The following is a 27179-nucleotide window of genomic DNA, read 5'->3' on the forward strand; positions in this document are numbered from 1 at the left end:
CTGCGGGGGTGAAAGGTCAGAGCCCCCGCAGACACATGGTTTCCTATGCGGTGGACTCTGAGAAAATGGCGGCTGGGGCGGCGCATGCGCAGATGGAGATCTCGGCACCAAGATCTCGGGAGATGAGATCTCAGTGGTGAGATCTCATTTCCTGAGATCTTGGTGCCGAGATCTCCATCTGCGCATGCGCCGCCCCCGGCAGACATTTTCCTTGAGTCCACCACATAGAAAACCATGTAACTGCGGGGGCTCTGGTCGGCAGAGCCCCCCGCAGCAGCGGACACCACCCGCAACACTGGACACCACCCCCTGTGGCCTGCAGCAACGCTCCACTCTTTCCTCCTCCAGCTGCGACCCTGGGACCCTGCTCCACTGTGGCCAGTAAAGTATATCAGCATTAGAAGACGCACCCCCATTTTCCCCAAAAAAATTTTTGGAAAAAAAGTGTGTCTTATAAAGAAAAATATACGGTATGCTGTTAGTCCAGTTTTTAATGCATATGTTTAATAAAGGTTTAAGATTTTACTTTAAGGGGTTTTTCCCACTGCCCCCTACACACACAATATGGTACCATCCACCCCACCGGCTACCCCACAGCTAAATAATAAATACTCACTTAGCCCTGTTCTTGATGCAGATACTAATCTATGAGATATTTATCACACAATAGTTGGATAGTCAGGGGCATATCACTCATTGCAATTACAGAGCCTCGAAAGAGTCCTGTATTGTTATTTTTTGTCACTACCTCACCGGGTTGGGAGTGGGTAATTTGCGCGCCTGCTGCCTTCCTTGGATGTGGTAGCTGTTTCTCAGGCTCCCTCTCCGGAATCGAACCCTGATCCTCCGTTACCTGTGGTCACCATGGTAGGCACAGAAAGTACCATCGAAAGTTGATAGGGCAGGCACCCGAATGGAACGTCGCCGTCCTCGTCCTCACTCCTAGTGGCAGCCCGCATGGCCACTGTGGTGCCCATGAATTAAGTGGCTTGTGCGACTCAGCATCGGGCACCCTCACCTTCCCCATCATCAAAATTTCAGTGATATCCAGATTCCCATGATGGTAAAACCAATAAATAGAATAGAGAATCAGGGAGTCAAAAGCTTTCACCATTCAGCCTTCGCCTGTGAGTCTGAGACTTTGTGCAGTGATGGCACAATGACGTCACTACATCACACGTGTAGTATGGACCCTCAGCACTCACACTGCACAGACCAGAGAAGCGCACCTTGGGAACAGGGTTGGGTGAGCAGTGTGTTTATTTTTAACATCAGGAATTGTGGGGGTGTCATATTAAGTGAAGGGCTGTGGGGACCATTATACCGTGCGAGAGTCCTCATTCTGAGCTACATGGGCGCACAGGAGAACAATTTCCTGGTGATGAGTCAGATAGGGATAAGTAAGTCAGAAATACAGACCTTTGGTCTATTTGGTTGCATACTTGGATTGATAAGGTGTTGTGTGCCAGAAGGGAGACAGAATGGCAGTGGGATTCCGGATTCTGGGCAGGGCGCACAGAGAAGACAAAAGCAGGGCAAGGTCCTTAGCTCAGGCCTTCTTAAACAGTGCATAATTTTGCCCAAGGTTAGCAGAAGGCCAAGAGGCCTAATTAAAGGGATAAAACTTTGCTAAAGTGAGTACCATAAATGAAGTCCCTATCTAAGGCCAGGAGGCCTACTTAAACAGTACAGAACTGCACCCTAGATGGAGATCTAAAGATGCAGTGCCACAACAAGGAGTGCGTGTCCCTCATCGAATGGGCTTAAAGAGTACTAGTGAGGGGTCGTACAGATGCACCTCAGCAAGTGATGTCTGTTGTGAAATTGGATTTTGGGCTCCCCCGGTGGCCACTGGTGGAATTGAACTGGTGTGCATCATCCTCTCTGTTCACCTGTTTCCATCAGGATGTGGGAGTCGCTATTTAGCCTTGCTCCTCTGTCACTTCCATGCCGGTCAACATTGTAATCAGAAGCCTTTCTGTGCATGTTCCTGCTGCTAGACAACTCCCAGCTAAGTTGGACTTTGTCCTTGTTTGTTTTTGCATTTTGTTCCAGTTCACAGCTGTAGTTTCGTTTCTGTGTCTGGAAAGCTCTTGTGATCTGAAATTGCCACTCTGATGTTATGAGTTAATACTAGAGTCTTAAAGTAATTTCAGGATGGTATTTTGATAGGGTTTTCAGCTGACCATGAAAGTGCCCTTTCTGTCTTCCTGCTATCTAGTAAGCGGACCTCAATTTTGCTAAACCTATTTTCATACTACGTTTGTCATTTCATCTAAAATCACCGCCAATATTTGTGGGGGCCTCTGTCTGCCTTTCGGGGAAATTTCTCTAGAGGTGAGCCAGGACTATATTTTCCTCTGCCAGGATTAGTTAGTCCTCCGGCCGGCGCTGGGCATCTAGGGATAAAACGCAGGCTACGCTACCCGGCTACTGTTAGTTGTGCGGCAGGTTTAGTTCATGGTCAGTTTAGTTTCCATCCTTCCAAGAGCTAGTTCTTATGTTTGCTGGGCTATGTTCTCTTGCCATTGAGAACCATAACAGTTTGACCGGCCCAAAAGGGTTAAATTAATTGACAGAGAAAGGAGAGAAAAGAGAAGTCTGCTGAAGATTTTTTTTTTTTTTTCTCAGTTCTGAGTGTGCTTGTAATTGAATCTCTTGCAAGTCTGCCTATATTGCAGCCTTTCTCTCTCTCTCTCCTTCTAATCCTGGAATGGCTCTGTGTTCACCTGTTTAAAATGGATATTCAGAGTTTAGCTGCAGGTTTGAATAATCTCACCACGAAAGTTCAAAACTTACAAGATTTTGTTGTTCATGTTCCTATATCTGAACCTAGAATTCCTTTGCCTGAATTTTTCTCGGGGAATAGATCTTGCTTTCAAAATTTCAAAAATAATTGCAAGTTGTTTTTGTCCCTGAAATCTCGCTCTGCTGGAGATCCTGCTCAGCAGGTCAGGATTGTGATTTCTTTGCTCCGGGGCGACCCTCAGGATTGGGCTTTTGCATTGGCTCCAGGGGATCCTGCGTTGCTCAATGTGGATGCGTTTTTTCTGGCCTTGGGGTTGCTTTATGAGGAACCTCAGTTAGAACTTCAGGCGGAAAAGGCCTTGATGTCCCTATCTCAGGGGCAAGACGAAGCTGAAATATACTGCCAGAAATTCCGTAAATGGGCTGTGCTTACTCAGTGGAATGAGTGCGCCCTGGCGGCGAATTTCAGAGAGGGTCTCTCTGATGCCATTAAGGATGTTATGGTGGGGTTCCCTGTGCCTGCGGGTCTGAATGAGTCCATGACAATGGCTATCCAGATCGATAGGCGTCTGCGGGAGCGCAAACCTGTGCACCATTTGGCGGTGTCTACTGAGAAGACGCCAGAGAATATGCAATGTGATAGAATTCTGTCCAGAAGTGAACGGCAGAATTTTAGACGAAAAAATGGGTTGTGCTTCTATTGCGGTGATTCAACTCATGTTATATCAGCATGCTCTAAGCGTACTAAGAAGCTTGATAAGTCTGTTTCAATTGGCACTTTACAGTCTAAGTTTATTCTATCTGTGACCCTGATTTGTTCTTTATCATCTATTACCGCGGATGCCTATGTCGACTCTGGCGCCGCTTTGAGTCTTATGGATTGGTCCTTTGCCAAACGCTGTGGGTATGATTTGGAGCCTCTTGAAACTCCTATACCCCTGAAGGGGATTGACTCCACCCCATTGGCTAGCAATAAACCACAATACTGGACACAAGTAACTATGCGGATTAATCCGGATCACCAGGAGATTATTCGCTTTCTTGTGCTGTATAACCTACATGATGTGTTGGTGCTTGGATTGCCATGGCTGCAATCTCATAACCCAGTCCTTGACTGGAAAGCTATGTCTGTGTTAAGCTGGGGATGTAAGGGGACGCATGGGGACGTACCTGTGGTTTCCATTTCATCATCTATTCCCTCTGAGATTCCTGAATTCTTGACTAAATATCGTGACGTTTTTGAAGAACCTAAGCTTGGTTCATTACCTCCGCACCGGGAGTGCGATTGTGCCATAGATTTGATTCCGGGTAGTAAATACCCTAAGGGTCGTTTATTTAATCTGTCTGTGCCTGAACATGCTGCTATGCGAGAATATATAAAGGAGTCCTTGGAAAAGGGACATATTCGTCCTTCGTCATCTCCCTTAGGAGCCGGTTTTTTCTTTGTGGTTAAGAAAGATGGCTCTTTGAGGCCGTGCATTGATTATCGGCTTTTGAATAAAATCACGGTTAAATATCAATATCCGTTGCCACTGCTGACTGATTTGTTTGCTCGCATAAAGGGGGCCAAGTGGTTCTCTAAGATAGATCTTCGTGGGGCGTATAATTTGGTGCGAATTAAGCAGGGGGATGAGTGGAAAACCGCATTTAATACGCCCGAGGGCCACTTTGAGTATTTGGTGATGCCTTTTGGTCTTTCAAATGCCCCTTCAGTCTTTCAGTCCTTTATGCATGACATTTTCCGTGATTATTTGGATAAATTTATGATTGTGTATCTGGATGATATTTTGATTTTTTCGGATGACTGGGACTCTCATGTCCAGCAGGTCAGGAGGGTTTTTCAGGTTTTGCGGTCTAATTCCTTGTGTGTGAAGGGTTCTAAGTGCGTTTTTGGGGTTCAAAAGATTTCCTTTTTGGGATATATTTTTTCCCCCTCTTCCATCGAGATGGATCCTGTCAAGGTTCAGGCTATTTGTGATTGGACGCAACCCTCTTCTCTTAAGAGTCTTCAGAAATTTTTGGGCTTTGCTAACTTTTATCGTCGATTTATTGCTGGTTTTTCTGATGTTGTTAAACCATTGACTGATTTGACTAAGAAGGGTGCTGATGTTGCTGATTGGTCCCCTGCTGCTGTGGAGGCCTTTCGGGAGCTTAAGCGCCGCTTTTCTTCCGCCCCTGTGTTGCGTCAGCCTGATGTTGCTCTTCCTTTTCAGGTTGAGGTCGACGCTTCTGAAATCGGAGCTGGGGCGGTTTTGTCGCAGAGAAGTTCCGATTGCTCCGTGATGAGACCTTGTGCTTTTTTCTCGCGTAAATTTTCGCCCGCCGAGCGGAATTATGATGTTGGGAATCGGGAGCTTTTGGCCATGAAGTCGGCTTTTGAGGAGTGGCGTCATTGGCTTGAGGGGGCTAGACATCAGGTGGTGGTATTGACTGACCACAAAAATCTAATTTATCTTGAGTCCGCCAGACGCCTGAATCCTAGACAGGCGCGCTGGTCGTTGTTTTTCTCTCGGTTTAATTTTGTGGTGTCCTACCTGCCGGGTTCTAAGAATGTTAAGGCGGATGCCCTTTCTAGGAGTTTTGAGCCTGACTCCCCTGGTAATTCTGAACCTACAGGTATCCTTAAGGATGGAGTGATATTGTCTGCCGTTTCTCCAGACCTGCGGCGGGCCTTGCAGGAGTTTCAGGCGGATAGACCTGATCGTTGCCCACCTGGTAGACTGTTTGTTCCTGATGATTGGACCAGTAAAGTCATTTCTGAGGTTCATTCTTCTGCGTTGGCAGGTCATCCTGGAATCTTTGGTACCAGGGATTTGGTGGCAAGGTCCTTCTGGTGGCCTTCCCTGTCTCGAGATGTGCGAGGCTTCGTGCAGTCTTGTGACGTTTGTGCTCGGGCCAAGCCTTGTTGTTCTCGGGCTAGAGGATTGTTGTTGCCCTTGCCTATCCCGAAGAGGCCCTGGACGCACATCTCGATGGATTTTATTTCGGATCTTCCTGTTTCTCAGTAGATGTCTGTCATCTGGGTGGTGTGTGATCGTTTCTCTAAGATGGTCCATTTGGTTCCCCTGCCTAAGTTGCCTTCTTCTTCCGAGTTGGTTCCTCTGTTTTTTCAAAATGTGGTCCGTTTGCATGGTATTCCGGAGAATATCGTTTCTGACAGAGGTACCCAATTCGTGTCTAGATTTTGGCGAGCATTCTGTGCTAGGATGGGCATAGATTTGTCTTTCTCGTCTGCTTTCCATCCTCAGACTAATGGCCAGACCGAGCGGACGAATCAGACCTTGGAGACATATTTGAGGTGTTTTGTGTCTGCAGATCAGGATGATTGGGTTGCTTTTTTGCCTTTAGCGGAGTTTGCCCTCAATAATCGGGCCAGTTCTGCCACCTTGGTGTCTCCCTTTTTCTGTAATTCGGGGTTTCATCCTCGATTTTCTTCTGGTCAGGTGGAATCTTCGGATTGTCCTGGAGTGGATGCTGTGGTGGAGAGGTTGCATCAGATTTGGGGGCAGGTAGTGGACAATTTGAAGTTGTCCCAGGAGAAGACTCAGCTTTTTGCCAACCGCCGGCGTCGGGTTGGTCCTCGGCTTTGTGTTGGGGACTTGGTGTGGTTGTCTTCTCGTTTTGTCCCTATGAGGGTTTCTTCTCCCAAGTTTAAGCCTCGGTTCATCGGCCCATACAAGATATTGGAGATTCTTAACCCTGTGTCCTTCCGTTTGGACCTCCCTGCATCTTTTTCTATTCATAATGTTTTTCATCGGTCTTTATTGCGCAGGTATGAGGTACCGGTTGTGCCTTCCGTTGAGCCTCCTGCTCCGGTGTTGGTTGAGGGCGAGTTGGAGTACGTTGTGGAAAAAATCTTGGACTCCCGTGTTTCCAGACGGAAACTCCAGTATCTGGTCAAATGGAAGGGATACGGTAAGGAGGATAATTCTTGGGTGACTGCCTCTGATGTTCATGCCTCCGATTTGGTCCGTGCCTTTCATAGGGCTCATCCTGATCGCCCTGGTGGTTCTGGTGAGGGTTCGGTGCCCCCTCCTTGAGGGGGGGGTACTGTTGTGAAATTGGATTTTGGGCTCCCCCGGTGGCCACTGGTGGAATTGAACTGGTGTGCATCATCCTCTCTGTTCACCTGTTTCCATCAGGATGTGGGAGTCGCTATTTAGCCTTGCTCCTCTGTCACTTCCATGCCGGTCAACATTGTAATCAGAAGCCTTTCTGTGCATGTTCCTGCTGCTAGACAACTCCCAGCTAAGTTGGACTTTGTCCTTGTTTGTTTTTGCATTTTGTTCCAGTTCACAGCTGTAGTTTCGTTTCTGTGTCTGGAAAGCTCTTGTGATCTGAAATTGCCACTCTGATGTTATGAGTTAATACTAGAGTCTTAAAGTAATTTCAGGATGGTATTTTGATAGGGTTTTCAGCTGACCATGAAAGTGCCCTTTCTGTCTTCCTGCTATCTAGTAAGCGGACCTCAATTTTGCTAAACCTATTTTCATACTACGTTTGTCATTTCATCTAAAATCACCGCCAATATTTGTGGGGGCCTCTGTCTGCCTTTCGGGGAAATTTCTCTAGAGGTGAGCCAGGACTATATTTTCCTCTGCCAGGATTAGTTAGTCCTCCGGCCGGCGCTGGGCGTCTAGGGATAAAACGCAGGCTACGCTACCCGGCTACTGTTAGTTGTGCGGCAGGTTTAGTTCATGGTCAGTTTAGTTTCCATCCTTCCAAGAGCTAGTTCGTATGTTTGCTGGGCTATGTTCTCTTGCCATTGAGAACCATAACAGATGTCCTCATAAGTGAACTGGTAGCTGAGTAGCTCTAATAGGCCGTAGCCAATCTTGACCCTTATGGTACCCAAGGGGATGATGGGCCTTTCAATAATGATTTTCTGGACTGTTGTAGCTTTTAAAAATAAGTTATGTACTGCCACATGCAACCAGAAAGTTGAATGCAGAAGAAGCATTCATAAAGTGTTGTGCCTGCTATCTGATGTGTATATACTTCTTATCAAGTTCTTGTTAACTATATAAAAGTTTATTTTTGGTCTCCCTCATTCATCTCCATACCATCTGGGCCATGCCTGCCAAGCACAACAGCAGCATGTGGTCTACAAAGTCGAGAGATATGACTCGGCCAAATATACAGTATTGTAAGGCAGCAGCTTTCACCATAGTGTGGTAATGAAGTAGTGACCCAAGATAGTTTAAATCAATTATCTTTATTTTGGCAACATAAGAAAATTAACTGAAATGTTACCCTCCAGCCCGATCATCGGTATCAACCCATTTCCATGAGCTACAGCACCACCATGTAACTCGTGGGTGGGGCAATGCCCTTGCTCTCTCTCTCTGGCTCTGACCTGTGTTTAATCTCACACAGACCTGACATACACACGGTTCCTACACTGTTGCTTTCAAAAACAAATACTGACATGCCCAAATCTTACGTGAAAGTTTAAATGGGAATCATGAACATGGGCCACTCCAAAGCGAATCGGGGAGTTGAAAGCTCCTGATCCACCATTCAGCCTTCGCCTGTGAGTCTGAGACTCTGTGCACTGCAGGCACAATGACGTCACTACATCACACGTGTAGTATGGAGCCTCAGTGCTCACACTGCCCAGCCCAGAGAAGTGTACCTCGGGAACAGGGTTGGGTGAATAGTGTGTGCTTTGTTTTTTTAATATCAGGAATTATGGGGGCATCATATTAGGTCAAGGGCTGTGGAGCCCTGATATTGTGTGGGATCTGTGGGGGCCATCATACTGTGTGGGAGCCCTTATTCTGAGCTATATGATCACACAGGATAACAATTTCCTGGTGATTAGAAACATATGTATAAGTAAATGAGAAAACTCCAGAATTATGCGTTTTGAGTCTCCGCAAATTACATTAAAATGCAATAACAGGCAATCAAAACATCGTATCTAAAACAAAATGGTATTAATAAAAATGTCGGCTCAGCGCACAAAAAATAAGCTCTCACCCAGCCCCAGAGCCCGAAAAATAGAGACGCCACGGGTCTCGGAATATGGCAATTTAAAAAAAAAAAAAAAAAGCGCTGTCTGGGTGTTTTATGTTTGACTCCAATCTCTCCTTCACACCCCATACAATCTCTTGCCTGCTCGTGCCGCTTACACCTAAAGAACTTCTCTAGAATCCGCCCTTTTCTCACCATGGAAACAACGACAACCCTCACTGTCACCCTGATCCACTCCCGCCTGGACTACTGCAATGCTCTATTAATTGGCCTCCCCCTCACTCGACTTTCCCTCTCCAGTCTATCCTCAATGCAGCAGCCAGGGTCACCTACATAGCTAAGTGGTATTCATATGCAGCCGCTCTTCGCCAGTCATTATACTGGCTGCCCATTCATTATAGAATCGAATTGAAAGTATTTGTTCCCACCCACAAAGCTCTTCACAGTGTGGCACCCCCTTACATCTCCTCCCTTATTTCTGTCTATCGGCCTAACTGAACACTGCGCTCTGCAAACGACTTTCGACTAACCTCTGCACTAATCCATACCTCCCACTCCCGACTCCAAGACTTCTCCAGTACTGTGCCAATCTTCTGGAATGCTCTACCCCAAGATATTAGGACCATCCACAATTTGCATAGTTTTAGGAGCTCCCTCAAAACACATTTGTTCAGAGCAGCCTTGTAATAATTATAGGGGATAATTCAGGAGACTCTTTGCGTGGAACAAGACAACAGGACACAGTTTTATAAGTGGTAAAGTTTATATTATCACACGGTGATTCAAGCAGGTGCAGAGAGAAACTCAAGTCCACAACACTTGGTGCAAATAATAAACGCAGCTTAGCAGTCAATAGGAAACTTCAGAGGTAGATGCAAACAAACAGAAAGTCTATGAAGCACAGTTATTCTTGAGGAAACTTGACACGAATAGATCCTTGATTTAGTCCAGACACAGATAGATATGCTATAAGGCAGTTCAAATCATATCTTAGCTCAACCAGGGAGGCCTGGTTAATAGTCTCAGGTTTTGCAGAGCAGCAAACAGCTTACATGTCCAACAAATGCAGATGGAAGTAACACGAGCAGCAGATGAAGGAGGATTACTGAACACTCGTGTATGCAGCAGGAACTCAGAGCAGAGTGGCAGGATCTCCAACACAGGTTCACAGGAGCAGGTGCAGGTGCAAGGCCAGGGAGTAATCAGGAGCTGGATGCAAAGCAGAATAATCTAGCACAGACTGAAGGCTGGGGTGGAGTTTTATAGCAGGACGACAAGTGCACATGAGACCAAAGACGCCATGGTGGAAAAGGGCAGTAATGCACAAAAGGTAAAAAATGTTCAGAGTCCTGACAGGCCTATCACGTTCCCTAATCAAAGTCATTTTAGATTTGTGTGTGTGTGTAGCCCATTCACTACTTCCATCTATCCGCAATCCCCTGAAGATGGCTTGACCATCATCGTAAATACACACCTGTACTTTGTATCTCCCCCACCTCATTGTAGATTGTAAGCTCTCACAAGCAGGGTCGTCTTATTTTGTTTTAATTATTGTATTGTTAACGTTATTTATGACTGTTGTGTTTGAAACTGTTAAACTGTAAAGCGCTGCGGAATATGTAGGCGCTATATAAAAAGGAAAAAAAAGAGCATGAACCGCACCTCCAAAAATCATAAGTTGATCTAAAGCCGCTAGGCAAAAATTTATATAACTGAACATGAGGTTTTGAGTTTAACATTCTGATCAGACTGTATGAAGCCCACTGCCACGTCACGGCAAACCTCGTAGCGGGTCCTACCGCCCTAACAGAGCGGAGCCGTGCGGTGACCACTGCCATAGCGGCAATGCACCAGCAGGGCAGACGGCCTGTTGCCCCACAGCACCCATGCTGCGAGACTGAGCCCCCATGACTCCAGACCGCACCGCCCCACCAGCACAAAGCCACAGCAACAATGGCCGCCACACAGCACCAGCACCAAAATGAAAGGAGCACTGAAACTCACCTTCCTCCAGCTCTTCAGTGAGAGACAAAATGGGCTAGACCCCTTACTTTGCAGTCTCCTGCCAATTAAAATCACCTGTGCCAAATGGGAGGAGTGCTCACAGCATGGGTGCTGTGGGGCAACAGGCCGTCCGCCCTGCTGGTGCATGGCCGCTGCGGCGGTGGTCGCCGCACGGCTCCCCTCCGTTAGGGCGGTAGGACCCACTACGAGGTTTGCCGTGAAGTGGCAGTGGGCTTCATACAGTCTGATCAGAATGTTAAACTGAAAACCTCATGTTCAGTTATATAAATTTTTGCCTAGCAGCTTTAGATCAACGTATGATTTTTGAAGGTGCGGTTCATGCTCTTTTTTTCTTTTTGTACAAAGCATGTTCTTGTCTCTTTCTTGGACCAGCACTCCTCCCATTTGGCACAGGTGATTTTAATTAGCAGGAGACTGCAAAGTAAGGGGTCTAGCCCATTTTGGCTCTCACTGAAGAGCTGGAGGAAGGTGAGTTTCAGTGCTTCTTTCATTTTGGTGCTGTGTGGTGGCCACTGTTGCTGTGGCTTTGTGCTGGTGGGGCAGCGTGGTCTGGAGTCATGGGGGCTCAGTCTCGCAGCATGGGTGCTGTGGGGCAACAGGCCGTCCGCCCTGCTGGTGCATTGCAGCTGTGGCGGTGGTCGCCGCACGGCTCCGATCCGTTAGGGCGGTAGGACCCACTACGAGGTTTGCCGTGAAGTGGCAGTGGGCTTCATACAGTCTGATCAGAATGTTAAACTGAAAACCTCATGTTCAGTTACATCAATTTTTGCCTAGCGGCTTTAGATCAACGTATGATTTTTGGAGGTGCGGTTCATGCTCTTTTTTTCTTTTTGCTATATAAATAAAGATTTTTATTATTATTGTGCACAGTAACCTACACACAGTGTCAGGTCGGTGCCGTTATACTGAATAAAATGATACCTTGGGTGGTGAAATCCACCTTGTGGAAGTTTCTTAATCTTTACTTTCAGTTCTGTGTTAATGATATACTCTTGTCCTAAGGCGGGGTTCATGTATGTGGTGCTCTGATTATATATTCATAATGCAGACTCAGTGACCTGCCCCCTAGTTTACATAATGAATACCATCACATACTGAATAATAAAAAAAAAAGCTTCTGGAGGCAGGTGCTGGCGTGACCTCACCGACAGCTGCTATTGTGTATACCAAGGCCGCACCATCTTGGAGGAGGACTTTTTTTTATTCTCCAGCAAGATGGCGCGGCCTGCGCAACAGCAGCTATCGGATCTCTATGCAAACCGATAGTTGCTACTGTGCAGGTGTCCTGGGCTCCATTTTCAAAATGACTTTTTTTTTTCCTTGCTCAAGTAAATCTGCAAAAAAGATGATGTGCACAGTAACCATGCGATTATGCTGCAGCGCAGGTGCCACGGCCGGCACGTTCCTGCAGAAGCGTTTTTTTTTTTTTTTATTCAGTATGTGATGGTGTTCATTATGCAAACTAGGGGCGAGTCACTGAGGGAGCAGTGACCAGTCAGCAGTCTGCATTATGAATAGTTAATCAGAGCACCACATACATGATCCCCACCTTAGGACACGAGCAAATCATTAACACAAAACTGAAAATAAAGATTAAGAAACAGCTACAAGACGCATTTCATTAACCAAGGTATCATTTTATTCATTATAACGGCGCCGACCTGACACTGTCTGATGGTTACTAAGCATAACACTGCTTACAAGTTCCCTTTAACTAAAAAATAACCTATGCATGTTTGGTGTCTACAAATTCTTAATGACCTGGAAAATCATAATGTCAGGTAAATTTTAGCATTTTGTGAACATGGTAAAAAAAACACTCAAAAAACAATTGTGGAATTGCACTTTTTTTTGCAATTTCACCACACTTTTTTTTCCTGTTTTAGAGTGCACAGTGCAGCGCCCCAGAGTCCTGGTCGTTGCAGTACTGTGGCTCCGCCACTAAGGGGAACTACAGTGCGTCCGATGGCACTGAAGGAGTTCATCTGATCAGGTATCACAGACACCAATACATTTCACAGCTGGGCCTCCGGGGGGAGCTAAGGGTTCTATTCATTAGGCCACTCCCCACCATAGTGGGTAAACTGGGGGTCAGGCAGGAAGTTAGATCAGAAAGCTGACTGGATTGGACGACGCAACACCTGGTGGCAGAGGGTGTTGTTTAGGAAGAGACAGTAGGGTCTCTGTCAGGGGTGGGATCCTGACAGAGGCTTGGCATTGAAAAGAACGTAACGGGTCCGCGCCAGCTCCGGGAAGCGGCGGGACCCAAGAAAGGACTAGAAGCGAGATAGATTGTGCTGAGTGAGAAACGAGATCAAGCAATAGGAGAATACCAGTAGGGGTCATGCTGTAAGACCGGAGCAACACCCTACTGAGGCGCATTACCGGTGGCCGGAACGCCGAGGGAGTGGAATAACATTCAGCTTCAAGCAATACTCCAAACAGCGGCAGGGCAGTCAGTCTCAGGCGGGCTGTCTCACCTAAATCACCTATGAAGTCTTGGGAGGCAATTGCGGGAGAGGGGCGACTCTAGGGTCCCGGAAGAACTCCAGGCCTACCCGACAAATGGGTGCCGTTCTAACTGTGACATCAGGAAGGGACGGATGATTAGCAGAAGATCAGTTAATCGAGTTGTTGTGAGGGAACTTAAGAAACAGACACAACAGTTGTGGGGTACTTTCCGTAAGCATAGCAGGGAAGGACTACAACACATAGCGCTAAGAAGGAAGGCACCGATTTCCACCTGGGAAGAGAACTCTGGAGGTGCCATTGGACCGGCCGGACTTGCGCAGCCTGGTGAACCGTATTCTGGACTGAGGACCCAGAGATCTTCAGTAAAGAGGTAAAGAGACTGCAACCTGGTGTCCTCGTTATTTACCGCGACCTGCACCCCACAACTGCACCGTTACAACACCACTTATTGCACCGGACGTCCCCCACTGACAGACAGGGCCACGGACCGGGTCTAGCCACCGTGACAACCCCAGAACTGATAACTCAGAGGCCCGGCTCCGGGTACCCCTCGGCCCTGCGGCGGTGTGGGGGCGCTCCACACAATGTAGTAACGTAAATGGTGTCATTCAGAAGTACAACTCATGCTGCAAAAAACAAACTCTCACATGGCCATATTGATGGAAAAAAAAAAGTTATGGCTCTGGGAAGAAAGGGACCAAAAAAAAAAAATTTTAAAACGGAAAATCCCAACGTCGGGAAGGAGTTACCATATATACTCGAGTATAAGCCGAGAATTTCAGCCCATTTTTTTAGGCTGAAATTGCCCCTCTTGGCTTATACTCGATTCATTCCCAGGGGTCGGCAGGGGAGGGGGAGCGGCAGCTGTCTAATCATACTCACCTGGTCCTGACGCAGTCCCTGCACATCCCTGGTTCTCCGGGCGCTGACAGCTTCTTCCTATGTTGAGCGGTCACATGTTACCGCTCATTACAGTAATGAATATGGAGCCCACTCCACTCCCATAGGGGTGGAGCAGCATATTCATTACTGTAATAAGTGGTACCATGTGACCGCTCAACGCTGGAAGAGCTGTCAGCGCCCGGAGAACCAGGGACATGCAGGGACCACGCCAGGAGCAGGTGAGTATAACGGGGCAGTGCGCGATATTAACCTGTTCCACCGTCGGCACCGCTCCATCTTCCGAATCTTCAGGTCAGCATTTGTGCAGCATTATATGGGGAAAATTGTCATGTTCCCAATGGCAGGGAATTTAGCAACATAACACGGGCAAAAACAGGACGAGCTCTAGGGTGATGGAACCTGAGCTGACCGCGATCCTGAACCTCAACACTCAACTAACAGCAGCCGGGGAACGTTCCTGGGGGGACTCTAGACGTCTCGCGCCAGCCGGAGATCTAGCTACCCCTATCAGAAGAATCACAGACCTATCTTGCCTCCAGAGAAATATTCCCACAGAAATAGCAGCCCCCCACATATAATGACGGTGAAATGAGAGGAAGGCACAAACGTAGTTATGAAAACAGATTCAGCAAAATGAGGCCCGCTTAAGCTAGATAGCAGAGGATACAAAAGGTGAACTGCGCGGTCAGCTTAAAAACCCTTCAAAATACCATCCTGAAATTACTTGAACTCATGTGCCAACTCATGGTACATGAGTGGTAATTTCAGCCCACTAGAGCAACCAGCAGCAGAGAATTACATATCTGCAAGCTGGACAAAAAACATGAAAGCAAACATGAAACAGGGAAATCCAGACTTAGCTTGTCTTGAAGGCCTAGGAGCAGGTAGCAAAGGTAACAGAGACACACTGATACATTGATAGCCGGCAAGGGAATGACAGGAAAGCCAGGTTAAATAGGAAACACCCAGCCTCTGATGGACAGGTGGAAACCCGAGACCGCAACCCACCAAAGTCACCCAGTACCAGCCGTAACCACCAGAGGGAGCCCAAAAACAGAATCCACAGCAGTACCCCCCCCTTGAGGAGGGGTCACCGAACCCTCACGAGAACCACCAGGGCGATCAGGATGAGCTCTATGGAAGACGCGGACCAAATCAGTCGCATGAACATCAGAGGCGACCACCCAGGAATTATCCTCCTGACCATAACCCTTCCACTTAACCAAATACTGGAGTTTACGTCTGGAAACACGAGAATCCAAGATCTTCTCAACAACATACTCCAATTCTCCCTCCACCAGCACCGGAGCAGGAGGCTCAACCGAAGGAACAACGGGCACCTCATACCTCCGCAATAACGACCGATGGAACACATTATGAATAGCAAACGATGCTGGGAGATCCAAACGAAAAGATACAGGGTTAAGAATCTCCAAGATCTTATAAGGACCGATGAACCGAGGCTTGAACTTAGGAGAAGAGACCTTCATAGGGACAAAACGAGAAGACAACCACACCAAGTCCCCAACAAGAAGTCGGGGACCCACGCGGCGGCGGCGATTAGCAAACTGCTGAGTCTTCTCCTGAGACAACTTCAAATTGTCCACCACCTGATTCCAAATCTGATGTAGCCTGTCCACCACCACGTCCACTCCAGGACAATCCGAAGGCTCCACCTGACCAGAGGAAAAACGAGGATGAAACCCCGAATTACAAAAGAAAGGAGAAACCAAAGTAGCAGAACTAGCCCGATTATTAAGGGCAAACTCGGCCAGTGGCAAAAAGGCAACCCAGTCATCTTGATCAGCAGAAACAAAACACCTTAAATAAGTCTCCAAGGTCCGATTAGTTCGCTCCGTCTGGCCATTCGTCTGAGGATGGAATGCAGACGAGAAAGACAAATCAATGCCCATCTTAGCACAAAACGTCCGCCAAAATCTAGACACAAACTGGGATCCCCTGTCAGAAACGATATTCTCCGGAATCCCATGCAAACGAACCACGTTCTGAAAAAATAAAGGGACCAACTCAGAGGAGGAAGGCAACTTAGGCAAGGGTACCAAATGAACCATCTTAGAAAAGCGGTCACACACAACCCAGATAACGGACATTTTCTGTGAGACAGGGAGATCTGAAATAAAATCCATGGAAATGTGCGTCCAAGGCCTCTTCGGGATAGGCAAGGATAACAACAACCCACTGGCCCGAGAACAGCAAGGCTTAGCCCGAGCACTTCACAAGACTGCACAAAGGTGCGCACATCCCTTGACAAGGAAGGCCACCAAAAGGACCTGGCCACCAAGTCTCTAGTACCAAATATTCCAGGATGACCAGCCAACACAGAAGAATGGACCTCGGAGATGACTCTACTGGTCCAATCATCCGGAACAAACAGTCTTTCTGGTGGACAACGATCAGGTTTATCTGCCTGAAACTCCTGCAATGCACGTCGCAAGTCTGGGGAGACGGCGGACAATATTACCCCATCCCTAAGGATACCAGTAGGCCCAGAGTCTCCAGGAGAGTCAGGCACAAAACTCCTGGAAAGAGCATCTGCCTTCACATTCTTTGAACCTGGCAGGTATGAAACCACAAAATTGAAACGAGAAAAAAACAACGACCAACGAGCCTGTCTAGGATTCAGACGCCTGGCAGACTCAAGGTAAATCAGATTTTTGTGATCAGTCAAGACCACCACACGATGTCTAGCACCCTCAAGCCAATGACGCCACTCCTCAAATGCCCACTTCATGGCCAAAAGCTCCCGATTACCCACATCATAATTGCGCTCGGCGGGCGAGAATTTTCTAGAAAAGAACGCACATGGCTTCATCACCGAGCCATTGGAACTTCTCTGTGACAAAACCGCCCCCGCTCCAATCTCGGAAGCATCAACCTCAACCTGAAAAGGAAGTGAAACATCTGGTTGACATAACACAGGAGCAGAAGAAAACCGGCGCTTAAGTTCCTGAAAGGCCTCCACAGCCGTAGGAGACCAATTAGCAACATCAGCACCCTTTTTAGTCAAATCAGTCAAAGGTTTAACAACACTGGAAAAATTAGTAATGAACCGACGATAAAAATTAGCAAAACCCAAGAACTTCTGAAGACTCTTAACAGATGTAGGTTGTGTCCAGTCACAAATCGCCTGAACCTTGACGGGATCCATCTCAATAGTAGAAGGAGAAAAAATGTACCCCAAAAAAGAAATCTTCTGGACTCCGAAGAGACATTTTGAGCCCTTCACAAACAGAGAATTGGCCCGCAGGACTTGAAACACCTTCCTGACCTGTAGAACATGAGACTCCCAGTCATCAGAAAACACCAAAATATCATCCAAATACACAATCATAAACTTATCCAGATATTCACGGAAAATATTGTGCATAAAGGACTGAAAGACTGAAGGAGCATTAGAAAGTCCAAAAGGCATTACCAAATACTCAAAATGGCCCTCAGGTGTATTAAATGCGGTTTTCCACTCATCACCCTGCTTTATCCGCACAAGATTATACGCACCGCGAAGATCTATCTTAGTGAACCACCTAGCCCCCTTATTGTGAGCAAACAAATCAGTCAATAATGGCAATGGATACTGATATTTGACTGTAATCTTATTCAGAAGGCGATAATCTATACAAGGCCTCAGGGAACCATCTTTTTTTGCTACGAAAAAAAAACCTGCTCCCAGAGGGGACGAAGATGGACGAATATGTCCCTTTTCCAAGGACTCCTTAATATAATTCCGCATATCAGTATGCTCTGGCACTGACAGATTAAATAAACGACCCTTAGGGAACTTACTGCCAGGAATTAATTCTATAGCACAGTCACAATCCCTATGAGGAGGGAGCGAATTGAGCTTAGGCTCCTCAAAAACATCCCGATAGTCAGACAAAAATGCAGGGACCTCAGAAGGAGTAGATGAAGTGATTGAAATCAGAGGTGCATCATCATGAACCCCCTGACATCCCCAGCTTAACACAGACATTGTTTTCCAATCCAGGACTGGATTATGAGTTTGTAACCATGGCAGACCAAGCACTAGTACATCATGTAAATTATACAGTACAAGGAAGCGAATCACCTCCTGATGAACGGGAGTCATGCGCATGGTCACTTGTGTCCAGTACTGCGGTTTATTCATAGCCAATGGTGTAGAGTCAATTCCCTTCAAAGGAATAGGAACTTCCAGAGGCTCCAGACTAAAACCGCAGCGTTTGGCAAATGACCAATCCATAAGACTCAGGGCAGCGCCCGAATCCACATAGGCATCGACGGAAATGGATGACAGTGAACAAATCAGAGTTACAGACAAAATGAACTTAGACTGCAGAGTACTAATGGCAAAAGATTTATCAACCTTTTTTGTGCGTTTAGAGCATGCTGATATAACATGAGCTGAATCACCACAATAAAAACACAATCCATTTTTCCGCCTATAATTTTGCCGTTCACTTCTGGACTGAATTCTATCACATTGCATAGTCTCAGGTGCCTGTTCAGAAGACACCGCCAACTGGTGCACAGGTTTGCGCTCCCGTAAACGCCGATCAATCTGAATGGCCATAGCCATAGACTAATTCAGACCTGTAGGCGCAGGGAACCCCACCATAATATCCTTAATGGCCTCAGAAAGACCATCTCTGAAGTTTGCAGCCAGGGCGCACTCATTCCACTGAGTAAGCACCGACCGTTTCCGAAATTTTTGACAATATACTTCCGCTTCATCATGCCCCTGAGAGAGGGCTAATAAAGCCTTTTCAGCCTGAATCTCCAGGTTAGGTTCCTCATAGAGCAATCCCAGTGCCAGAAAAAACGCATCCACACTGAGCAATGCAGGATCCCCTGGTGCCAATGCAAATGCCCAATTCTGAGGGTCGCCCCGCAGGAAAGATGTTACAATCTTAACCTGCTGAGCAGGGTCTCCAGAGGAGCGAGATTTCAAAGAAAGAAACAATTTGCAATTGTTCCTGAAATTCAGGAAGGCAGATCTATCTCCAGAAAAAAACTCTGGAATAGGAATTCTAGGTTCAGACATAGGAGTGTGAACAACAAAATCCTGTATGTTTTGAACTTTTGCAGCAAGATTATTCAGGCTGGAAGCCAAACTCTGGACATCCATGTTAAACAGCTAAGGTCAGAGCCATTCAAGGGTTAAGAGGAGGTAAGAAGCAGCTAGACAGCAATTAAGGGCTAGGCAGCAAAACTCTGAGGGAAAAAAAATGTTTTTTCCCTTCAACACTTCTTTTTCTCCTGCTTCAGCCCAAACAATTAACACTTTGTGGGCCGGCTATACTGTCATGTTCCCAATGGCAGTTAATTTAGCAACATAACACGGGCAAAAACAGGACGAGCTCTAGGGTGATGGAACCTGAGCTGACCGCGATCCTGAACCTCAACACTCAACTAACAGCAGCCGGGGAACGTTCCTGGGGGGACTCTAGACGTCTCGCGCCAGCCGGAGATCTAGCTACCCCTATCAGAAGAATCACAGACCTATCTTGCCTCCAGAGAAATATTCCCACAGAAATAGCAGCCCCCCACATATAATGACGGTGAAATGAGAGGAAGGCACAAACGTAGTTATGAAAACAGATTCAGCAAAATGAGGCCCGCTTAAGCTAGATAGCAGAGGATACAAAAGGTGAACTGCGCAGTCAGCTTAAAAACCCTTCAAAATACCATCCTGAAATTACTTGAACTCATGTGCCAACTCATGGTACATGAGTGGTAATTTCAGCCCACTAGAGCAACCAGCAGCAGAGAATTACATATCTGCAATCTGGACAAAAAACATGAAAGCAAACATGAAACAGGGAAATCCAGACTTAGCTTGTCTTGAAGGCCTAGGAGCAGGTAGCAAAGGTAACAGAGACACACTGATACATTGATAGCCGGCAAGGGAATGACAGGAAAGCCAGGTTAAATAGGAAACACCCAGCCTCTGATGGACAGGTGGAAACCCGAGACCGCAACCCACCAAAGTCACCCAGTACCAGCCGTAACCACCAGAGGGAGCCCAAAAACAGAATCCACAACAGAAAATGTCTGTATGGAGCATCTTATGGGGCCATAATCAGCATTTGTGGAGCATTATACGGGGCATAAGTGTCTATGGAGCATCTTATGGGGCCATAAACAGCATTTGTGGAGCATTTTATGGGGCAAATGTCTCTATGGAGCATCTTATGGGGCCATAATCATCATTTGTGCAGCATTATACCGGGCAAATGTGTCTATGGAGCATCTTATGGGGCCATAATCAGCATTTGTGCAGCATTGTATGGGGCATCTTATGGGGCCATAATCAGCATTTGTGCAGCATTATATGGGGCAAATGTCTGTATGGAGCATCTTATGGGGCCATAATCAGCATTTCTGGAGCATTATGTGGGGCATATGTGTCTATGGAGCATCTCATGGGGCCATAAACAGCATTTGTGGAGCATTTTATGGGGCAAATGTCTCTATGTAGCATCTTATGGGGCCATAATCAGCATTTGTGCAGCATTATATGGGGGCAAATGTCTCTATGGAGCATCTTATGGGGCCATAATCAGCATTTGTACAGCATTATATGGGGCAAATGTTTGTATGGAGCATCTTATGGGGCCACAATCAACATTTGTGCAGCATTATATGGGGCATATTTTAATATGGAGCATCTTATGGGGCCCATCATAAACTGTATGGAGCATTATATGGGGCTCCTGATTCAATATGGATATTCAAAAACACTTAACCCACTGATGTCTCAATTAATTTTACTTTTTATTGGTATCTATTTTTATTTTTGACATTTACCAGTAGCTGCTGCATTTTCCACCCTAGGCTTATACTCGAGTCATTAAGTTGTCCCAGTTTTTTGTGGCAAAATTAGGGGGGTCGGCTTATACTCGGGTTGGCTTATACTTGAGTATATACGGTAAACCTTTTTTTAAACACCTCTGATTAGTGCGATCATACAACATACAAGCCTCTGATGGCTCCGGTGATGCACTGCACTACTGTAGTGCCGGGTATCATCACTGCCTGTCAGTGTAATACGGCCCCATACACATGAGATAAGTGTTGGCTGAATGGTCATTTGGCAGACGGCTATCTCTCCTGGCTCCCCCATACACACAAATATTCCAGCTTTCCTGTGGTCTGTATGAGAGACTCCTCTAGAGGAGGATTATCTTCAGGAAGAACAAACGGATTAGCCTGTGAGATTTAGGATGCCAGATCCTTCTCTGCCCTGACATCATCTGTCGGGAGGCCCCCAAATACATTATATAGTCACCCGAACCCACCGAAATCAGTGCTTTCATGTAACTTTAGTCTAATGCAGGGGTCTCCAACCTGTAGCTCGGGAGCCACATGTGGCTCGCGGTCCCATGTATTGTGACACGCGACTGTCTGCCAGCTTGGTGCATTAGCTCCATGTCTAGCAAACTGGTATGAAGAGTACAACTCAAAATGGTGAATTTTGTGAGTAGCCCCGCAGAGTAGTGCAGATCTGGATGCACATTTACTGGTCATTGGCTGTCTGCACACTTTGCGGATTTGATTGCAGATCCGCAGCGTTTTTTGCCGCACGGAATTGCATCAAATTCGCAGTGTAGTGCACAACCAATGTAAGTCTATGGGAACTGCAGACTTGATGTACCAAAATGCAGCTTTTTTTCTGCAGCATGTCACTTTTGTTCGGAACTGCAGCGTTTTTGCACCCATAGACTTGCATTGAGTTGGGCTCATCCGCAGCAAAGCCTCAGATGTAAAACAGATCTGCAGTTTTGCTGCGGATGTGTGTCCGAGAAACGCTGCAGTTCAGGAGGAGGGAATTGTGTGGGTGGAGTGTGAGTGGTGACTGTGTGCATGTATGTGTGTGCGGGCGGGGTCTACGGGCTGTCCAGGTGTGTGCGGGGCTGTCTGGGTGTGTGCGGGGCTGTCCGGGTGTGTGCGGGGGTCTTTGGTGTGTTTGTGTGTGTGTGTGCAGTGTTGTGAATTTACCTTTTGGCTCCCTCTAGTGGCTACTAGTGATTTGACTCTGGGTATGTCATTCATCCCTTGTATGCTCACCTGGGTCGTTAGGTCAGGGGTGTTGCTATATAAGCTCCCTGGACCTTCAGTTCAATGCCTGGCAACGTTGATATCAGAGCTAATCTGTAGTGCTCTTGTCTTCTGATCCTGGTTCCTGTTTGATTAAGCTAAGTCTGCTTTCTTGCTTTTTGCTATTTGTTTTTGTTTGCATTTTTGTCCAGCTTGTATATAATCTGTATCCTGACCTTGCTGGAAGCTCTAGGGTGGCTGGTGTTCTCCCCCCGGGCCGTTAGACGGTTCGGGGGTTCTTGAATCTCCAGCGTGGATTTTTGATAGGGTTTTTGTTGACCATATAAGTTATCTTACTACATTCTGCTATTAGTAAGTGGGCCTCTCTTTGCTAAACCTAGTTCATCTCTGTGTTTGTCATTTCCTCTTACCTCACCGTTATTATTTGTGGGGGGCTTGTATCCTACTTTTGGGGTCCTTTCTCTGGAGGCAAGAGAGGTCTTTGTTTTCCTCTTCTAGGGGTAGTTAGCTCTCCGGCTGGCGCGAGACATCTAGCGACCAACGTAGGCATGTTCCCCGGCTACTTCTAGTGTTGGCGTTAGGAGTAGATATATGGTTAACCAAGTTACCACTGCCCTATGAGCTGGATTTTTGTACTTCGCAGACTGGCTGATATCTCTGAGACCCTCGCCATTGGGGTCATAATAGTTTGCCAGGCCAGTATTAAATGTTAAATGCATTGCAGAAGCGGGATTATAAGAAAGAAAGTTCTGAGTTGTTTTTTTTTTTCTTTCTCTCATTTTTTTTTTTCTTTTCCCCTTTACCTCTGAGTGGCTTGTGTTTGCTGCAGACATGAATGTCCAGACCTTGATTACAAGTGTGGACCAGCTTGCTGCTCGTGTGCAGGGCATACAAGATTATGTTACCAGAAATCCTATGTCAGAACCTAAGATACCGATTCCTGAACTGTTTTCCGGAGACCGATTTAAGTTTAGAAATTTCAGGAATAATTGTAAATTGTTTTTGTCCCTGAGACCCTGTTCCTCTGGAGACTCCGCTCAGCAAGTGAAAATTGTTATTTCTTTTTTACGGGGCGACCCTCAGGATTGGGCTTTCTCGCTGGCGCCAGGAGATCCGGCATTGGCTGATATTGATGCGTTTTTTCTGGCGCTCGGTTTGCTTTATGAGGAACCCAATCTTGAGATTCAGGCAGAAAAAGCCTTGCTGGCTATGTCTCAGGGCCACGACGAGGCTGAAGTGTATTGCCAAAAATTTCGGAAATGGTCCGTGCTGACCCAGTGGAACGAGTGTGCATTGGCTGCAAATTTTAGAAATGGCCTTTCTGAAGCCATTAAGAATGTGATGGTGGGTTTTCCCATTCCCACAGGTCTGAATGATTCCATGGCCCTGGCAATTCAAATTGACCGGCGGTTGCGGGAGCGCAAAACCGCAAATTCCCTCATGGTGTTATCTGAACAGGCACCTGATTTAATGCAATGTGATAGAATCCTGACTAGAAATGAGCGGAAAATTCATAGACGCCAGAATGGCTTGTGTTACTACTGTGGTGATTCTACACATGTTATCTCAGCATGCTCTAAGCGTCCTACTAAGGTTGTTAGTCCTGTCGCCATTGGTAATTTGCAACCTAAGTTTATTCTGTCTGTAACTTTGATTTGCTCACTGTCATCGTATCCTGTCATGGCGTTTGTGGATTCAGGTGCTGCCCTGAGTCTTATGGATCTGTCATTTGCCAAGCGCTGCGGTTTTGTTCTTGAGCCATTAGAAAATCCTATCCCTCTTAGGGGTATTGATGCTACGCCATTGGCAGAAAATAAACCGCAGTTTTGGACACAGGTTACCATGTGCATGACTCCTGAACATCGGGAGGTGATACGTTTTCTTGTTCTGCATAAGATGCATGATTTGGTTGTTTTGGGTTTGCCATGGTTACAGACCCATAATCCAGTCTTGGACTGGAAGGCAATGTCAGTGTCAAGTTGGGGCTGTCATGGAATTCATGGAGATTCCCTGCCCATGTCTATTGCTACTTCTACGCCTTCGGAAGTTCCGGCGTATTTGTCTGATTATCAGGATGTCTTCAGCGAGTCTAGGTCAAGTGCATTGCCTCCTCATAGGGAATGTGACTGTGCAATAGATTTGATTCCAGGCAGTAAGTTTCCTAAGGGAAGACTGTTTAATCTGTCGGTACCTGAACATACCGCGATGCGTTCATATATCAAGGAGTCTCTGGAGAAGGGGCATATCCGTCCTTCTTCTTCCCCTCTTGGTGCGGGATTCTTTTTTGTGGCCAAAAAGGACGGATCTTTGAGGCCTTGTATTGACTATCGGCTTTTAAATAAGATCACTGTCAAATTTCAGTATCCTTTGCCGCTGTTGTCAGACTTGTTTGCCCGGATTAAAGGTGCCAAGTGGTTCACCAAGATAGACCTTCGTGGTGCGTACAACCTTGTGCGCATTAAGCAAGGAGATGAATGGAAAACCGCATTCAATACGCCCGAAGGTCATTTTGAGTACTTGGTGATGCCATTTGGGCTCTCTAATGCACCTTCAGTTTTTCAGTCCTTTATGCATGACATCTTCCGGAAGTATCTGGATAAATTTTTGATCGTTTATCTGGATGATATTCTGTTTTTTTCTGATGATTGGGACTCGCATGTGGAGCAGGTCAGGATGGTTTTCAAGATTTTGCGTGAAAATTCTTTGTTTGTTAAAGGCTCAAAGTGTCTCTTTGGTGTACAGAAGGTTCCCTTTTTAGGGTTCATTTTTTCCCCTTCTGCTGTGGAGATGGACCCAGTCAAGGTCCGAGCTATTCATGATTGGACTCAACCCTCGTCAGTTAAGAGTCTTCAGAAGTTCTTGGGTTTTGCTAACTTCTACCGTCGTTTTATCGCTAATTTTTCTAGCGTTGTTAAACCGTTGACGGATATGACCAAGAAAGGCTCTGATGTGGCTAACTGGGCTCCTGCTGCCGTGGAGGCTTTCCAGGAGTTGAAACGCCGGTTTACTTCGGCGCCTGTTTTGTGCCAGCCTGACATCTCACTTCCCTTTCAGGTTGAGGTGGATGCTTCGGAGATTGGGGCAGGGGCCGTTTTGTCGCAGAGAGGCCCTGGTTGCTCTACTATGAGACCTTGTGCCTTTTTCTCTAGGAAGTTTTCGCCGGCAGAGCGAAATTATGATGTGGGCAATCGGGAGTTGTTGGCCATGAAGTGGGCATTTGAGGAGTGGCGTCATTGGCTCGAGGGTGCTAAGCATCGTGTGGTGGTATTGACTGATCACAAAAATCTGATGTATCTCGAGTCTGCTAAACGCCTGAATCCTAGACAGGCCCGCTGGTCATTGTTTTTCTCCCGTTTTGACTTTGTGGTCTCGTATTTACCAGGTTCTAAGAATGTGAAGGCCGATGCTCTGTCTAGGAGCTTTGTGCCTGATACTCCTGGAGTCGCTGAACCTGTGGGTATTCTTAAGGAAGGAGTTATCTTGTCAGCTATTTCTCCAGATCTGCGACGTGTGTTGCAGAGATTTCAGGCTGGTAGGCCTGACTCTTGTCCACCTGACAGATTGTTTGTGCCTGCTAAATGGACCAACAGAGTCATTTCCGAGGTTCATTCCTCAGTGTTGGCAGGGCACCCGGGAATTTTTGGCACCAGAGATCTGGCCAGGTCCTTTTGGTGGCCTTCCTTGTCAAGGGATGTGCGGTCATTTGTGCAGTCCTGTGGTACTTGTGCTCGAGCTAAGCCTTGCTGTTCACGTGCCAGCGGGTTGCTCTTGCCCTTGCCTGTCCCGAAGAGACCTTGGACACACATCTCTATGGATTTCATTTCGGATCTTCCGGTGTCTCAGGGCATGTCTGTCATCTGGGTGATATGTGATCGTTTCTCCAAGATGGTCCATCTGGTTCCTTTGCCTAAGCTGCCTTCCTCTTCTGATCTGGTTCCTGTGTTCTTCCAGAACGTGGTTCGTTTGCACGGCATTCCTGAGAATATTGTGTCGGACAGAGGATCCCAGTTTGTTTCCAGGTTCTGGCGATCCTTTTGTGGTAGGATGGGCATTGAATTGTCGTTTTCGTCCGCTTTTCATCCACAGACTAACGGACAAACGGAACGAACTAATCAGACTCTGGAGGCGTATTTGAGGTGTTTTGTCTCTTCTGATCAGGATGATTGGGTGACCTTCTTGCCGTTGGCTGAATTTGCCCTTAATAATCGGGCTAGTTCTGCCACCTTAGTTTCGCCATTTTTCTGCAACTCCGGTTTCCATCCTCGTTTTTCCTCGGGACATGTGGAGCCTTCTGACTGTCCTGGAGTGGATTCTGTGGTGGATAGGTTGCAGCGGATCTGGAATCATGTGGTGGACAACTTGAAGTTGTCACAGGAGAAGGCTCAGCGTTTTGCCAACCGCCGCCGCGGTGTGGGTCACCGACTTCGTGTTGGGGATTTGGTATGGCTGTCTTCTCGATTTGTTCCTATGAAGGTCTCCTCTCCCAAATTTAAGCCTCGATTCATTGGTCCTTACAAGATATTGGAGATCCTTAATCCTGTATCCTTTCGCCTGGATCTTCCGGTGTCGTTTGCCATTCACAACGTATTTCATAGGTCCTTGTTGCGGCGGTACGTTGTGCCTGTGGTTCCTTCTGCTGAGCCTCCTGCTCCGGTGTTGGTTGAGGGCGAGTTGGAGTACGTGGTGGAGAAGATCTTAGATTCTCGTCTCTCCAGGCGGAGGCTTCAGTACCTGGTCAAGTGGAAGGGCTATGGTCAGGAGGATAATTCCTGGGTGGTCGCCTCTGATGTGCATGCGGCCGATTTAGTTCGTGCCTTTCACGCCGCTCATCCTGATCGCCCTGGTGGTCTTGGTGAGGGTTCGGTGACCCCTCACTAAGGGGGGGGTACTGTTGTGAATTTACCTTTTGGCTCCCTCTAGTGGCTACTAGTGATTTGACTCTGGGTATGTCATTCATCCCTTGTATGCTCACCTGGGTCGTTAGGTCAGGGGTGTTG

General features: G+C 46.9%; 1 protein-coding gene and 1 non-coding gene across 2 annotated transcripts in view; one reads left to right on the forward strand and one right to left on the reverse strand.

Moving 5' to 3' along the window:
* The window catches only part of LOC143766385 (uncharacterized), a 71126-nt gene that overhangs the window by 12268 nt on the left and 31679 nt on the right, over positions 1 to 27179 (forward strand). The gene's annotated exons all lie outside the window — the stretch shown is intronic.
* On the reverse strand, positions 742 to 967 carry LOC143770896 (18S ribosomal RNA). The gene has a single exon (XR_013214802.1). It is a non-coding gene; the product is annotated as an 18S ribosomal RNA (ribosomal RNA).

The sequence above is a fragment of the Ranitomeya variabilis genome, chromosome 4 (assembly GCF_051348905.1).
Source record: "Ranitomeya variabilis isolate aRanVar5 chromosome 4, aRanVar5.hap1, whole genome shotgun sequence".
NCBI lineage: Eukaryota > Metazoa > Chordata > Amphibia > Anura > Dendrobatidae > Ranitomeya > Ranitomeya variabilis.